The 17,109-nt window shown below is 45.3% G+C and overlaps 2 protein-coding genes across 2 annotated transcripts in view; one reads left to right on the forward strand and one right to left on the reverse strand.

The window, feature by feature from the left end:
- The window catches only part of b3gnt5a (UDP-GlcNAc:betaGal beta-1,3-N-acetylglucosaminyltransferase 5a), a 309,683-nt gene that overhangs the window by 266,457 nt on the left and 26,117 nt on the right, over positions 1-17,109 (reverse strand). The gene's annotated exons all lie outside the window — the stretch shown is intronic.
- The window catches only part of nlgn1 (neuroligin 1), a 205,191-nt gene continuing 193,706 nt past the window's right edge, over positions 5,625-17,109 (forward strand). The window contains exon 1 of the mRNA XM_076019772.1: positions 5,625-6,222. The gene's annotated coding sequence lies outside the window, so the exon portion shown is untranslated. The remainder of the gene's footprint in view (positions 6,223-17,109) is intronic.

The raw sequence follows: 17,109 nt of genomic DNA on the forward strand, positions 1-17,109 counted from the left end.
GCTCTGTCCTCGACCGCCAAGCAATATCATAGAGACGTGTCAGCCATGACAGTCCCTGCACATCCAGAGACTTGAGGTATTCAGGGCCGATCTCATCCACCACTACCGTCCACTACCATTGAGAAGCTTTCTGACCACCTCAGTGACTTCACCTTGGGTAATGGACGAGTCCTGCTCCAAGTCCCCTGGCTCTGCTCCCTCAGCGGAAGATGTGACGGTGGGAATAAGGAGATTAATCAATCAATCAACTTTTATCAGCTCCCCACCCGCACCATAAACACTGTTGGTGGAGCACTGTTTCCCCCTCCTGAGGCACTGGACGGTTTGGCAGGCTTCTTCGAGGTTGACCGATAGTCATCCCAGTGATCTCAATATCAATACCAAGGTGAGGATTGGTATCGAATTGATACTTGTGTGATGAGACAGATATATATATATATATATTTTTTTTTTGGCAGTTTCTCTTCTAGACGTCCAGTAATTTACTCTAGGACCTTCAACTTGACTTTATTGTTTTCACAAATATCTGCACAAAATAAAAGGTGTTTTTTGTGGCCGTGTTATTAGATTTTAAATTTTGTTACACTTTTGATTTTGTTATTTTGCTTTTTTTTTAACAACTGTGTGTCTGTGTGTCAGTGTAGTGAAATGGGAATGATTTTGTAATTTTTTATAATGTGAAATTGTTTTGTATTGAAGTTAATTGACAAAAGCCTTTGTCCTGTTGTGTTAACAATGATTATAATCAACTAACTCAAGGAAAAAATTACAAAATTATTCAACAATTGTGACTTTTCAACCATAAAGTACCAGTATCAGTATGAGCGATAACCAGCCCTGTCTTCACTTGGTATCGGATTGATACCAAGTAAAAAAAACCCTAGTATGGTCCACTGCTAACTGCCATTTTCTCAGTGACCGAACGCTAGGTTTTGGAAAGCTCACGGCTGATATTTGTCGCTAACTGCCTCTGTTTTCCTCAGAGACACAAATGGCCAGATCCACAAAGTGATTTCCCGGCTTTTGCGCCAGAAAATATGTGTGTGTGAGTGGATGGAAACGTGAAAAGCGTCAGAGAATGCGAAAGAGGCGCAGGTAGCGGTAGGAGTGCGCCAGACTCATTCGAATACATTTAAATTAGTAATTTCTCGCAAAATGACACCCTCTCGTATGTAAATACGCTTCATTTGAAACAGTGACAGATCCACAAAGAGTTTGGGCTCACGTTTTGCACGTAATTTGACAGACGTAAACACTGCCAGCCAAAACCAGGCGAGACTCGAGTTTCGACAGTCAAAGTGTTTCTGGCGTCAGAGTGACTCTCCTCACTGATGAGCTGATTATGAGGTGTGTATCTATAGAACAATATCATGCACACACACGTTATCAAACAAATAAATGTATTATTTATTTACTTATTCATTCATTTATGTATTAAGAACGCTAAACATTTATTACAAGTTCACTGACACTTGAAACCTGCACTTACTCCATCAGATCAGCCAGTAAACAGCTACAAATCGCACTCAAGTGGCGGTAGCTAAAATATATAACACAATGAAAAATATATATGAATATACTGACGCACCTCGATTGCCTTCTGATCATGACCGCGGTTGTAATGTTTACCTTTTTGAAATCAGACGAATTAAAATGATTCAAAGGGTCGAGTTTGTTCTTCGTTCTGTACAATCAAGCACATTTGTACTCATATGGTAGCATTCCCAACATGTGTTCAGTTTTGTATGTGTTCCACTGTTTATTAATGTTTGTGTTGCGGTTAGTATGGGGCGGACGTGTTATACTTCCCATTTAAGAGGCCCGACGGAGACCCCGGAAAGGTGTGTGTACTGTGTGCAGGGCTGTGGGGATGTTTGGGGGAGACGTGTGCGACTGTCTCTTTTCTTGTGTGAGTTCGGGAGAAACTTAAATGACAACAGTATAAATAAAGCATCCCGTCGAAAATTAAACTTCTGGTGATATATAAATATCTGACAATCTATGGCGTGGTCAGGTTACTAGAGCGCAATTTGTGCTTCTGACTCCTTAAGGTGCCGCATTTCGGGGCATTTTTGCGGCTGCAGATCATGAGCACAAAAACCTTTGTGGATACGATGGTGCAAAGGTGGCGGAGATCACACCCGCAAAGTCGCCGCAAAAAGGACCGCAACTTAGCTCTGCGCTCCATTCTATGTGGATCGGGCCAAAAGTTTTATTTTATGGAAAGCTAAACGCTAATATTTATAGCTTGTTGTGTGTCCGTCCTCAGCTGCCTTTCACCTCCTCCTGCATTCAGTCCACAGTGACTCGCTTGTGTGTTGCGTCGTCGTCATGGTGTGGTTGTGCGATCTGTTCCCTCAGGCGGCGTCAAAGACTAGTGAGGCCTTTCAGAGCCCGCTTGGCTGCGATCACAACAACAACAACAACAACAACAACAGAAAAACGCTGCGGCGCAGACGAAGAATAAAAATGTCAGTGAGGATGACCTCCATCCGAAATAATGGGAGGCGGCAATGAGATGATGAAAGAGGCGGGGAGAGAGACTGAGAGAGAGAGAGAGAGAGGGGGGGGGGCGAGAGAGAGACGGGACGGTCAGCCTGGTGTTGAAGGTCAGCGCCGTGGCGAGGAATTGGAGCGCCTGTGACTGATGCCCCTCCCACCACCGCCACTACTAAGAGAAAAAAAACTACACTTTTTTTTTTTTTTTTCATGCGATGCCTTAAACAACGACAACAACACCGACCTTCGAGGGACGAGCGAGATGACGGAAGTGTCTCCGAACGGCGAGTAAAACACAGAGCGACTGCGCCGCGGCAGCGCGTTTATAAATATCAGCCCACCGCCCCCCTCCCCCCTCCCCGCTCCCCGTAAGTTTTTGATTGGCGGGTGCGAGAGGCATCGTTGCGGCTGACAGCCTAGCGTCGTTACCGCCGACGGAACTGAAATACATTTGCTTCACATCCGGTGTGACATCCTGACGAAAAAAAATATGCATTTTCTTCTTGTTCTGTTATCTCTATTTTTTTTTTCTCTTCTTCCTCTCATCTGTTACTCATGTCAGTTTTCATACCAAAAGTCGACCTAAACAAAGAGTCAAGTTGGAGGTTCTAATTTTAGCGACGCCAGACAGAGAGAAAAGAAAACAGAATCAGTCTCTCAGGAAGAGAACGCGAAGTCTTTACCGTCCGCTACAACCCGATGGTGACGCAATAAGCCGAGAAATATTTTCTGATGCACATAACGCTTCAAAACGGAGGTGACAGGTGGTGACGACGAAACCAGTCCAACAAGTACAACAAAAAAACAAACAAACCAACAATGGTGCTCGTTCTCGAGTCAGCGAGCCGCTGAAATAACAGGCAAAGCTGAAGACTCAGATTTCATATTCACAAAACTAGAGCACAGTAATGAAGAGGGAAAAAATAAGAAGAGGGAAGTTGAGAAGGTCTTTCTGATTTTTAAAAAAATGTGCAGCGAAGTCAAAGAACTTAACTTTGAATATATATACATATGAAGTTTGAAGATTTAGTGCAGCTCATTCAGTTCCACTTATTGGCAATTTTTTAGATGAGCAAACCCGATCGTGTCCCCTGCAACTGTGAATAGGCAGCAGTGAAAGAAAAAATATTTTGGTTGGGCTGTTTTTTTTTTTTTTGGTTTTTGTTTTTTTGTTTTTGTTTTTCCACATTTCCCAACAGTGAAGTTTCTGAAAGGGGAGTAAAAGAAAGCAAAAACATATCAAGGTTGTGCGTCCAATTCCCAAACTTTTCTTCTCATTATTTAATGCGTTTTGGGCGTCTGTTCCAGCTGTGGCCAGCAGGGTGTCGAAGTCAAGTGCTGCTATTGTTTGGTGTGTGTGTGTGTGTGTGTGCACCTAAAATGCACATTTATTGTTGTTTTTTTTCTTGTGTTGCTTTTGTTAAAAAACCATTGTCAGTGAAACGACCACGAGCTCCAGTTTTTGCTTGATTTGCTTTGATTTTTTTGTTTTTGTTTTTTTGGGGCGGGGGGTTCTTTTGTTGTTGTTTTGTCTGACATCACACACGTCACACGGTGACAGTCGATTCGATAAAAAAAGCCGCCTTTTTTTTCCGCCTCCTTTGTCAAAAATGTTTGACGCTTGGTTCACAACCATTAGGTGCCTCCACACCTCTACGTCACTGCTGTATGTGTGTGTGTGTGTGTGTGTGTGTGTTTGTTTGTTACCACGATGAGGTTGGCAAACTTGTGTAACCTAAAGTGACCAACGACCCAGAGTGAGAAGAGGAGAAAACGCTCCCTCGAGATGTCATCAGTGTGTCCCTCAACTTGTGGCGGTTCATCCCCAATCAGATGTATGAAGGAAAAGCTGCCGACTGGTCTGTTTGTGAAACGATTGTTGTCTTGTTTGATTGCGGAGCATTTTTCTTCATTCTTTTTTTTTTTTTGTATTAATCAATGAATTTGATGTCTGGAGAAACAACAAACAGTGTCTACAAGGAGACACAAAGACCTCCGGCTGCTCCTTCTCTGAGCTCTTCAAACTTTTGCTGCGGCCCGAATGTGTCCCATCCTCCTTGAGGAGGAGGAGCAGCAGGAGCAGCAGCAGCAGCAGCAGCAGCAGCAGCAGCAGCGGAAGCAACATCTCTCACTGTCCTGGGTGGAAGGTAGAGGGTGATTGGTTGTTTTTTGAGTCAGACGTCTTCTCTAGCAGTCTGTTGGTAGAGTGTATTTTAGTTTTTTTTGAGTTTGTTTCTTTCGGCCTGAATAGTCAGTCAGCTGTGGATAGTTTTGGTCACTCTCACCAACCCCTGCAGTGACAAGCCGACCACCAGTCAATTCATTCATTTGACGTTAAAAAGAGGAAGAATTCGGGATTTCAGGATCCCGAATTCTGCCGATCCAGAAGATCACTCGTCCTGAAATCAGCCCTCAATGTTTTATATTTGCCAACGTTTATTTGAGCCCCCGATTTTTTTTTTTCTATTTCTCTGTCCCATAGCTACTGCTGTCCTATCCATCCCACCCCCTCCTCCCCCTAAAGGGATAGTAGATTCTCATTTTATTTATTTATTTATGGTCATTTGTGCCAAATTTGGAAACAATTATCAGTAAACAGGCTGATCTTTGCTCCCGGCAATAAATCTAAAAAAAAAAAAAAAAAAAAAAAAAGGAAAAATAAACAGGAAAGAAAAAAAAAACTCCTCATAATTTATTCTGTCAGGCCATTAAATTGTTAGAAGCTGTTATTTTATTTTATTACATCATCCCCCACTGCCCCTGCCCCCCCCCCCACCCTCCCCGCTCCAACGGCACACTCGGATCTTTTCCCCGCCTCCTATAATATTTATTTTTAACAGGCACTTTGTCATACATCATGCACGCCCCATCGTGCTCGTCCCCGCTGAAAGGCACGTGTGGGTAAAACGTCTCTCGCTCCCAGCAGGCGTCTTTAAGAGCAGGGAAGGGAGGGCGCGGGGGGGGGGGGGGGGGGGGTGCAGGAGGGTGGAGTTCCCCGCTCGGCCGCTGGGTGCGTCTCTGCTCCACGGAAAGGCTGCCGATGGAGGCTGAGGGCTGGATGAGAGGAGGAGGGTGAGAGAGGGAGAGACGGGGGGGGAGGCGGCTCGGATCGTGAGGAGCGGACGGACGATCGAGGAGAGAGAGAGAGAGAGAGAGAGAGAGAGAGAGAGAGAGAGAGAGAGAGAGCAGCTCCGCTTCTTCTTCCCCTTCTTCTCCTCCAGCAGCCGCGTCATTAACATGTAGGAGCGGCGCGCGCACCCGGAGAGCCGGAGTCCTGGTGGGCATGGAGCGGAGCGCGAGGACAGCCGTCCGCTCGTGGTCCAGCTGAAGATCTCACCCACTTCACCCCACTCACCCCTCCTCCTCCCCCCGCGGCCGGTCGGTGGATTAGCAGCGGACTTGTTCCGGCGGACTGACGGGAGTCTCGACATCATCGCAGCCGAGTTTCGACCCTGTGGAGTTCACAAAAAACGGGGGGAAGAAAAGAAAGAAAAGTGCGAGGAGGTTGATCATCTTCCCGCCTCCGAGGCTTCTGGATCTTTATTTGATTTCTTCTTCAGATTTTTTCTCTTTTTTTTTTTTTGGTCACCGGGTTGTTGTTGTTGTTTTTTTTTTTTTTCTTCCTTCCTGAGGATTTACCGCCAGCAGGAAGAGACGCACTGAGGAATTATTGCGCGAGGCAGCGGCGGAGCGGCGCGCGTACTCCTTCCTTCCTCCCGCACGGTAAAAAAAAAAACACGCGGCCGGACTTTTTCCATATCAATTTGATTTTCATTTGATCCGGCAGGAGATCCGCCAGACACCCCGATCCCCCCCCCCCCCCCCCCCCCCCACACACACACACACACATCCCCACTACCCTCCATCCCTCCATTACCCCCACCTCCACCCCCGAGCCCCGAGCTGCATCCCCGCCGAGCTGCTGGAGGCTGTTTTAGGTGTGTGTGTGTGTGTGTGTGTGTGTGTGTGTGTGTGTGTGTGTGTGTGTGTGTAGGTTTTGGAGAGGGGGGGGGGCGTCCAGTTCATGATTTAGTCGACTGGATTGTGCGGGGGGGAGTTCAAGTGCATGTTGAGATAATAAATGGTTGCCCCCCCCCCCCCACACACACACACGCGCTCCTTCACCCCCCTCCTCTCTCCCTTCATGACGTTATTTCTACTCAGTGGACGCGCTGAGAAGGATGGCGCCCCCCACCCCACCTCAACCCTCAGCTCGGGTGCCGCATCTCTCTCTCTCTCTCTCTCTCTCTCTCTCTCTCTCTCTCTCTCTCTCTCTCTCTCTCCGCCGCTCCTCCTCCTCGGCCACTTTTCCGGGCGCACGCGGGCGAGCTTGCGCGCGGCTCATGCGCCCGCCAAACTGTGCGGCAGAGAGAGACAGGGGGCGGGAGTGTGTGGGGGGGGGGGGTTTGGACGCATGAATCAGACGCGTTCGATGGTTTCAAAGAAGACGGAAAAATGGCTGAGCGAGTTGTTGCTGGTGCTGCAGAGCGCGACGTGTGTCAACAGATCGAACATCTCTCTGCGCGCGTGCGTGCGCGCGTGCGTGCGTGTGTGTGTGTGTGTGTGTGCGTGCGCGCGCGCGAATGCGTGTGGACGGACCAAAACGCGCGTGAAGCAAAAATAAATAAATAAAATGCAACCGTTCGCCCTTTATCTTCTTATTGGCTGGAGGTAGGTGGGAGGTCAGGAGGTGTGTGTGTGTGTGTGTGTGTGTGTGTGTGTGCGCGTGAGAGTCCGCGCGCGTGCGTGCGCTTGCCCGCTCGTGCGCCCCCCTCGCCCCCTGAATGGAGCCTCTCTGTCCGGTCCGGCAGGAGGGAGAAAGTTGCTCCCGTCAGCCGCAGCGGGAGCAACATCGCTGGATGAATGCGGTATTTGTGCGTGCGCGTGCGTGCGTCTGTCTGTGTTTCTCGGTGTGTGTGTGTGTGTGTGTGTGTGTCTGTGTGTGTGTCTGTGTGTGTGTGTGTCTGTGTGACTGTGCGAACGTGTGTGCGCACACGCACCCGCCCGCTCGTTCACGCTCCAAGGACTCGTCGTACCGAGCAGAACCAAGAGTCAAAAAGCAGCGCATCTCTTCTCTTACAGATGGACTGACATCATCTCCCATCATCCCTCACACCTCCTGCTCCCCTGTGTGCGTGCGTGCGTGTGTGCATGTGAGATCTCTGCCACCGATGTTAAAATAATCATTGAGCCTCTTCAGATGATTCTGACAGCGTCAGAGGCTTCTCCTTCTTCTTCTCCTTCTTCTTCCTCTTCTTCTTCTTCTTCTTCACTTTGGCAACGTCTCACATGTGGAGATTTTCTTGGACTGGCAGTCATGTGACCCCCCCCCCACACACACACACACGCACACACACGCACACACACACACACACACACTCACTCTGGGGCCCTGAGACGGAACACGGTGTCGTCTTCTGAGGTCGAGGGAGGTGGCGTGCTGACGGTGTTAACGCCGACAGGATGTTTATTTTTGAGGAGGGGCGGGGGGACTATGGGGGTGTTGAGCGGGGGGGGGGGGTGGGTGGGGGGGGGGGGTGGCAGTGACAGCAGTGTAATTTCGGGCCTCCATTTTTAATGACACCCAGTCTGGCTGTGACCTTTAATGAAGCTCCGATGTCTTTTCTCACCACATCACCGTCCTCACCACCGCCGGGTGTGTGTGTGTGTGTGGGGGGGGGGGCCTTCACACCACTGGGTCCCAGGAGCTCTGATCTACATCTCAGCCCCTCCAGGAAAGCATAGTCACCACATACTGACACCTCCTTCGCCTCCTCCTGCTCCTTCACCTCCTTAATCTTCACCACCTCCTCCACTTCCTTCTCCTCATCCTTCGCCTCCTTCACCACCTCCTCCACATTCTCTTCCACCACCTCCTTCATCTTCACCCCCTACTCCTCCTCCTCCTCTCTTTCATCACTTCCTCGTCTTTCTTCACCTCCACCCGCTGCTCCTTCATCACCACCTCCTCCTCCAATTCCTCCTCCACTTCTATCTTCACCTCCTTCATCTCCTCTTCCACCACTGCACCTTTTCCACCTCTTCCTCCTCCTTCAACTCCTCCTCTTCCTTCACTTCTTCCATCACCTCCTCTTCAGCCTCCTCCTCGTAAACCTCCTTCTGCTGCTCCCCTCTCGCTCCATCACCTTCTCTCCACCTTCACCCTGCTGTCATCAACTCCTGCTGCTCCTCCTCCTTTCCCTTCCGTCTGTTCTCCTCCTCCCTCCATCCTTCCCTCACCCTCTCCTCCTTCTCCTTGCTCGGCTCTCTGTGTCTTTCTACCTCTCTCTCTCTAACACACAAAAATACGATGATATAATTACTCCTTTTTCACACCTCCTTCCTTTCACATGTGACTCTGGCTGTGGCAGATTTTTCTTCCTTTTTCATTTGTTTAAAAACCAAACCACCTCTCTCTTTCTCTCTCTCTTTCTCTCTCTCTCTTCCCTTTCTCTCTCACGCTCTCTCCTCCTCCTCCTCCTCTTTCCTGGTCCTCCTGGTTCTGACGGAGCTGCTGCTGTAAATTATGGATTTCTTGTTGACTCACGCTCTGGTCCCGTTGTTCCTGAGGAGTGAGAGAGAGAGAGAGAGCTCCCTTCCTCCCTCAATCCCTCCTTCTATCCCTCTCTCTCTGTCTGGGGTTGACTGTTAATTTTTCAGGGATGAGGTGTTTGATTTGGGTCTTTAACCTCATGCTAAAATAAAATGAACTTTGGAGTCTAATCACCAAGAAAGAAAGAAAAGAAGAAGGAGGGACAGGGAGAGCGAGAGGTCAGGTCTTCCAGGAGGCCTCTTAAAGGTTGGAGGTGATTTAAGGAGCTGCAGCCGCCACCTGATTTACTGATGCTGGAGTCCGAAAGAGTCTGACTGCAGACAAGGACGCTGCTGAGCTCCTCCTCTTCCTTCTCCTCTTTCTATTCTGCCTGCTTCTCCTCCTCCTCCTGATTCTCCTTCTCTTCCCCCTTCTCCTTCTCCTCTTCCACCTCCTGCTCTTTCCTCACCTCCTCCTGCTCCTCTTGCTCCTGCTTCACATCCTCCACAGCCTCCTCCTCTTTCTCCTCTTCCCCTTCAACCTTTTCCTCCTCCTCCTGCTTCTCCTCCTTGTTTTGGATTTTTGTGGAAACTATTCGATGATTATTGTTGTTGTTTCTTCTTCTTCTTCTGCATCTCTGAAGTCAAACTGTGGCTCCAATCAGGTGTTCACAGTTTACAGTTAAGCTAAAACCATGCTTGCAATAATTCAAGAATCTTGCTTGCGAACGATTTCTTGAGAAAAAAAACAGACAAGAAACAAACGGCAGGTCTCTGGAACCTGGACTGACTCCCAGCGATCGTCGTCGTCGTCCTTGTCCTCCTCGTTGTCGTCGTTGTGTGTTTAACATTGTGCGCCTCGTGCACCTTCAGTGTTGTGTGTTGAGTCTTGGCAGGTGGAACTTGGCTGCCGTCGTACAAACACACACCACCAGCCGACTTCACTCGCTTGCCAGAGCCAATTAAGACGCTTCTTCAGGATAAATACATCAGTAAATACATCGTAGCGCCAATATGTGCTCTGGTTGAAGGAGGATATGTGGCTGAAATCACAGAAGAAGAAGAAGAAGAAGAAGGAGTTATTATTATTAGATTAGAAGTTAATTAGAAACAAATTATTCAAAATGTTTCAGATTTCTGAAAATAAAAAAAAAAGAAATAGATTTTTTCCAGCACCTCAACATGTAATTGGTCTGGGTCTGTTTCTATCACCGCATAGAATCTGCTGGGGATTTAAAGAGGGATGATCTGCCTTAACAGCACCCACTGTTGAAACTTTCACCATCCGAGGCGCTAATTTAAAGATTCCAGTGCTGTAACACGACTGATTTCATGCTGTTCGCCTGAAATCAGTCGTGTTACAAAAAACAAAAAGGGGGTTGGGGGGCACTGGGGCTGCTCTTGGTTCCGTCATGGCTCGACTCTCTTGGCTGTGATTGGTTTATTTTTTCGGGGTTGTTCAGACCTGCAGGTCGCTCCGGAGGATTAGCGCCGCCTCGTTGTCGTTTGTTCTCATTAGAAAAGACGTCGGCTGGAGCCTCGGAGGCTGTGTAAAATATTTATTGAGCCCGAGGGGGCGCGGTGGTGGAGGGACGCTCGGAATAACGAGATGTTATTTGTCTACGGACGTCGTGGCTGATCGGGTCGATAGCAGCGGCGCTGGACTTTCAAAATACACAAAAAAAAAGGGGGAAAAAAAAAACCGAAGATCTAATTGCTTAGGAATCAGAAGAAAATGTGGAAACAAATAACATTTTTTTTTCCCGAGCGTGAGCATCTTCCCTTTACTGAGACAGCAGAAAACAAATTGGCTATTGACGGGGGATACAGACGAGGCCACGAAACCAATCGTTGGCCTGCAGGGGGAGCGGCCACTTTGTTAAGCCTGCACACGTTGATGGAAACGTCTTTTTTTCTTTCTTTCTTTTTTTTTTTAATCTAGTCCTTGCTCCCCCCCCCCCTCCCCTGCTGGTGCTTTCTTACCAGACGGACCAGCGTGAGGATGACAGAGGGAGAAGTTGTTTCACCCTCACCGCTGGGTTCGGGTGCTCGTTGTAAATGTCAGTGCTGCTGATCTGACATGAGCTGAGAAACACAACCGAACCGAGTGTTAAATGGGTCAAAAACAGCTGATTCTGTTTTGCACCAGACAAACAGGGAAACCAGGGATGAAGCATCAACTTCGGCAACGTCGCCTTTCTTGAAGGTCCCGATTTGATCCTAATGATTATCAATATCAGCGCCCTGTGCAATCTAGCCTACAGTATGAATGAACAAAGCAAAGTGGCACAGCTATATTAAACTTAAAATACAGTCCTATCCAGTGAAAGACCCAAATTCGGAAGCAAATGGGACTAAATGAGCAGCAGCTCTTCTCTGATTTAGTCCACAGCAGGACTCAAAACTGTTCCGCCGCCGTCTGTGTGTGTTTCCAGCCAACTGTCAATCAAAAGGGGACTGAGACGATCCACTCACAATGCGTCCAGGTTCACGCCCTTCTCCATCGACTTTAATGGACTTTAATGGACAAAAATGCTTTGGACATACCAGAAGAACCTCTGATCTGGGATCAGTTTCTGAATTTGAACAAACTCATCTCGGATTTCAACACATTTTTAGACACTTAAACACAACAGTACATATTTGATTTTTTTTTTTTTTTATTTGCCACATGAGGTAAGGTTGAGCTTCTGTTGCTGTTAACTGCGGCCACAGTTTGCTTTTATTTATGCAAGTTTGGTTGGTCGGTTGTGTCGGTTTGTCGTTGTTTGTTGTGTTGTGTTTTTTTACGAGCAGATAAGCGGAAATGTATGAGCTTGTGTGTGTTGTCACACCTGCTAGTTTACCGTAATTTGGTGAAACCTGCTCAGAAGGAGAGGAAGGAGCAGCAGACTACCGAGTCTGCAGCTACGTAATGACCCTTTAGATAGTCAGCACCATTTTCCCCCAAAACCCCCCTGCTGGTGGGCTGGAGTTTTGTACTTTAGATGCGTTGAAAGAATTATTTATTTATTTATTTATTTTGTTTTACATTTCCAAACCTGGTATTTAATCTGCGGAGGGTAACAATAACAGCACCTGCTCGGCTCTACAAACAAACACAAGTCAACACAATCTGCCGACTGAAACAAAAAAGAAAAAAAGCCCCCAAAAAAAGCGCCACAAAAACACTTTTTTTTGGCGGCGGCGCAGCACCTGGGCCTTTGTGAACGGCTTCACAACCTTTTGGTGCTAATTTTTCGGTGTGTTGTGTTGTGTTGTTGTGCGCGGCGACAATGGAAGAGACGGATCACAGTTTTTTGTGTTGGCTGGTTGGAAAAGAGGAACTATAAAAAAAACAAAATAACGGAAGCTTGCAAGAGAATAAGGGTTTTCTGTTGGAAGGAATCTGTGTTTTGTGAGGGGGCGGGGCCTCCTCCTCACGTGCACTCTTCCGGTGCTCCGGCTTGAACCGACGGACGGTGTCGATTGCAAGAATTCCCGACATTCCAGGACTGATCGTCCTCCGCTGGGTTCTTCTTCTTATTATTATTTTTATTTGTCTATTTATGTATTTATTCATTTAATACTTTTATTTTTATTTCGTTTTGTTGTGAATGGGTTGTCTCTTTTGGTTTGGTTTTTGATTTTGTGTTGTTGTTCATTATTTTATTTTTTAGTTCATTTATTTCTTTGTTTTAATCATTTATTTATGTTAGGAAAGGTGCATAAGTTTTTAGCCTGTACTTTGTAAATAAATGTGATTGTAAAAATCAAAAAAAAAAATCTTCTTCTTCTTCTTCTTCTTCTTCTTCTTCTTCTTCTTCTTCTTCTTCTGTGTCCTGGGCCCCTGCTGTCACTATATAGTGCACTACAGAGGCCTTACCCCATGTTGCAGTGGAGTCCGAAATCCTGAGTAAACATCAGTATTCACTATATAGCAGTCACTCAATGTATCCCATGATGCATCGCTAAAAAGTAGGGTACAACCAATGGGGTCACTCACCCGGCAATATATCTCATCATGCATTACGCTCACATTGACCCCAAAGGTAGAAAAGGCAAGAATTTTAATTTTTTTTTAATGTGCCTTCTTAATGCCATGAAGTATAATATAGACTTGTCATGAAAATGAAAATATATGTGTAAATATATCAATACATTTAATTATTAATATATTTATTGTAACTGCCTATGGGATGGTTTGATAATGCGACGTTGATGACGTCATTAATGCAAGTGTGGTAGGTTTTTATTTTTTTATATTTGGCCAATGAGTCACAGAACTTCCTGTAGTGTAGAGGGAGGCTGTGGGTGATTTGGGACTCGGCCTTGTACCTGTTCCTGCAGTGCGGCTCGTCTCTGGGCAGCTGTCCTTCTCTGGCATAGTTTACCTGGCCACCGGTTTGAACCGGTTCTGACGCTCCGCCTCATGTGACGGTGCACTTACTCACCCACAGGTCTGTGCTCAGTTCAACAGTAGTGACAGAGTTAGCTTAGCTTAAAGCTAATTCAGGCGGACAAAGAACCTTGAGAGTTTTGAATTGAAGTGTGAAACAGGTCAGATTTTCTCTTCGCCCCCTCTGTAGCAGCCAATTGGAAACCGTCGTTCTGTCTTGCAGCAGTGGAGCAGAGTTTTTGGCAGGGAAGTCCCGCAGCGCCGCAGCTCATTGGCTGGTTACGTGTTAGGTTCGTGTCAGACAAGAAGTGGAAGGTGCAAGTGTACCAATCAGGGAACAGCTTTCTGTGGCCTGCAGCCAGTCACGTGACTGAGAGCTGCTGCTATATATTGAAGGAAGCTGTTGCACCTGTTGCAGGTTATCTAACGATCTGCAAATTTTGACCCGACAAGAGATGATAATATGTATATATATATATATATATGTGTAAACAATAATTTCCATAATTAGATGTGATTTGATTTGTGAACTGTGGACTGAAGACGAGGCAGCTGGGTCGACAGTGTGCAGCTTTATGATGAGATTAGGCTGCACGTTATTACGTTTTTCATTGGGGTTTTGTTGATAAAACTAAACAAAGATAAAACAACTTAACTTTTTTTTTCAGCTTTTTGCTGAAGTGATGCATTTAAATTGCCTTTTTTGCCATCCGTCCATCTGGCTGTCCTTCATTATCAGCGCCGGCCCACATGAAGCCACTCCGACAACAACTGCGATGATGATGATGAGTTTTAGGTGAAAATGAGTTTTGTTTGTTGTTGGTGTCAATTGTGTTTGGAGAATATTGATTGTGGAAAAAAAAAACACAAACTGGTTTCCTGCTTTAGTGTTTTTTGTAGGTTTATTTATTTTAATTTTTTTTACAACTTGGCATCTTGTCACTTGGCAGAAACATTCACGCTGTGGCTCAGGGGGTGAAAAACTGGAGGATTATTTCTTGTCGTCGTCTTTGTCTCACTCTTTTCGTGATCTTGAATTTTGTTCTTGATTTTTCTTTCTAAAAAATTCATTTCCTCCTGTCGCTGAAACGTCGATCGGCCGTAGTGGATGTTAAAAATGTATATTCACCCATGGGAGCTCGGGGAAAACATTGTCAGGCTGTGGACATGTCGGTTGAATTGTGGAACTGCAAGGTGATGATACAGCCCAGGGGTCCTTCGACGTTGTCTTCTTCTTCTTCTTCTACTTCTACTAAAGATATATTTTCCCCTTTGTCTCATTAATTTATCCTCCTGACTTTGCAGTCAAGCATCGCTGGTAATGCGTGAGTTGTTGGGTCGATTAGTTTATTGATCCACGGAAGACGTAGCTGAGAAGCGCAGAAAATGTGTAAATGAAAATTAAATGTTTCCGCTCGGCTGCATCGCAGCAAAGAGGCCTCAGCGTCAAATGTAACTGTGACCACCAGGCTGTGTTTCTTTATCTTTATGTTTAACTCATCGCAGCCCCTCATTGACTGCTGATGTGCCTGCCCTGCCTCCTGCTACGATGGCTTAGCGATAAATGCGAGTCATGAGCCGATCTTTCTTTCCATTTGTGTCCTAAATTACAAAGTTCTGTATCGTCACATAGACACAGACACAGACACAGACACACACACACACACACACACACACACACACACACAGAACCATAAAATAAACCCCAGGAAAAAGAAAAAAACGATTTGGAAAAATGATTCAACGAGAAGGCAGGAACGCCGTGATTCCATCACCTCCCCCAACCCCGTAACACCAATACCTCACTTCCTCCCTCCTCCGCCTCAACCCCTCCACCCCCGCCTCCCCTCCCACCGATGTTTTATGTCGTGTCCCGGAGGGTGTTGCTTTTAAAGGGTTCACATCCTTTCACACATTTGTGTCATCTGGAAAAACTCACCTGAGGATGAAAGCGAAAGGAACAAACTGTGCTGGCAGGCTGAATAGTTGTCGGTTGTGTGTGTGTGAGTGTGTGTGTGTGTGTGTCACAAAGCCAGGGGCTGTGTATGTATGTATGTGTGTGCGATAATAGATTTAGGCTCAGCGAGGCATCAGTCAAACAACTCTTGTGTTCAGAGACGAAGGAAACATGGTGAACGGACTGATCAGCTTCAGGAAACTTGATTTTCAATTTTTAATTTTTTTTGGTAAAACTACAAAAGACAATAGAATAAAGACAATAGAATCAAGACAATAGAATCAAGACAATAGAATCAAGACAAAAAAGTCTATTGCTTTGTTTTTAGACATTTAAAAAAAGCAGGTGCGGAGTAAGCAGCACACAGTTGACAGCACCTGGATCACTCAGTCAGCGTCTGCACACAGCAATTTGTCGTTGTGCTTAAAAGTGAACGCACGGTAAAGTACACAATGTGTTTTACTGGTATTTGAGGTCGACACGATGCTTAAGTGTCCGCTCTTTGTTAAGAAGGTTAAATTGCTGATAATAAATTGTAGGGGGAACAAGGGAACAACTTCTAAGGGGGTAGCAAGTTGATCAGGGTGGTTACTGCCTGTGTGACTGGTGACGTAGTCCTGTACTAATGTATTCTTAGCTGCTCACACGTGAGTTGGTGGATTAGGGGGTAGCGTGGAGAATTTATTAGCTTTTTTCCTCGCTGGGACGCAAATTCAAGCCTTTGTTGGGTCCTCAACATTTTATCCATTATTTTTGTCTGTGTTCTTTGCCTTCATTATCTATTTTCATTTTGCGATCGACTTGCCAATAAATGGAAGACTCATACCGATGTTCATATATATGTATATGTATATGTGTATATATACATATATATGTATATGTATATATATATATATATATATACATATATATATATATATATATATATATATATATACATATATATATATATATATACATATACATATATATGTATATGTATATATATATATGTATATATATATATATATATATATATATATATACATATGTATATATATATATATATATATATATATATATATATATATATATATGTATATATATATATATATACATATATATATATATATATATATATATATATATATATATATATATACATATATATTATTATTATTATTATTATTATTATTATTATTATTATTACTGTTATTATGATTGAGGATAAACATTCAAAAGAGATGAGATATATTTATCTCTGATACTCAGGGAGCACTTGCGACATTAGGCTAGTAGTGGCAAGGGCAGTATACGGAATCACTTCCTGGTTTTAACATCTGCTGTAGCTAGCTAGGACAACTACAGATACGAGTAAACAAAGGTAGCCAGTCAGCATAGCAGCTTGTTGGTCAGAAACACCAGTCTTTCGTCCTCATGTTCAGCCCGCAAAGAAACACACTGCTGCCACTCTGGCTTGTGGTGTTTGCCAGGTGTTGAAATAAGTTTGTCGTGCTGCAGTCTTTAGCAGATACCGCCTTCAGGCATTCTTTGCAGCGGGGAGTGGTGGCGCACAGCCTGGTAGCATGTGAGAGGAAAATACATTTTACGATTTTCCTTTTTATAACATTGTCTTGACAAAAAAAAATCAGATAATCAGAGCGATTAATCGCACAGCCCTAATATATGTACATATGTATATGTATGTATATATATATATATATATATATATATATATATGTATATATACATGAAGTAAAGACAA

Source organism: Nelusetta ayraudi, unplaced genomic scaffold, assembly GCF_046127955.1.
Source record: "Nelusetta ayraudi isolate G7.1 ecotype Tasmania unplaced genomic scaffold, CSIRO-AGI_Nayr_v1 ptg000001l, whole genome shotgun sequence".
In the NCBI taxonomy this organism is placed as follows: Eukaryota; Metazoa; Chordata; class Actinopteri; order Tetraodontiformes; family Monacanthidae; genus Nelusetta; species Nelusetta ayraudi.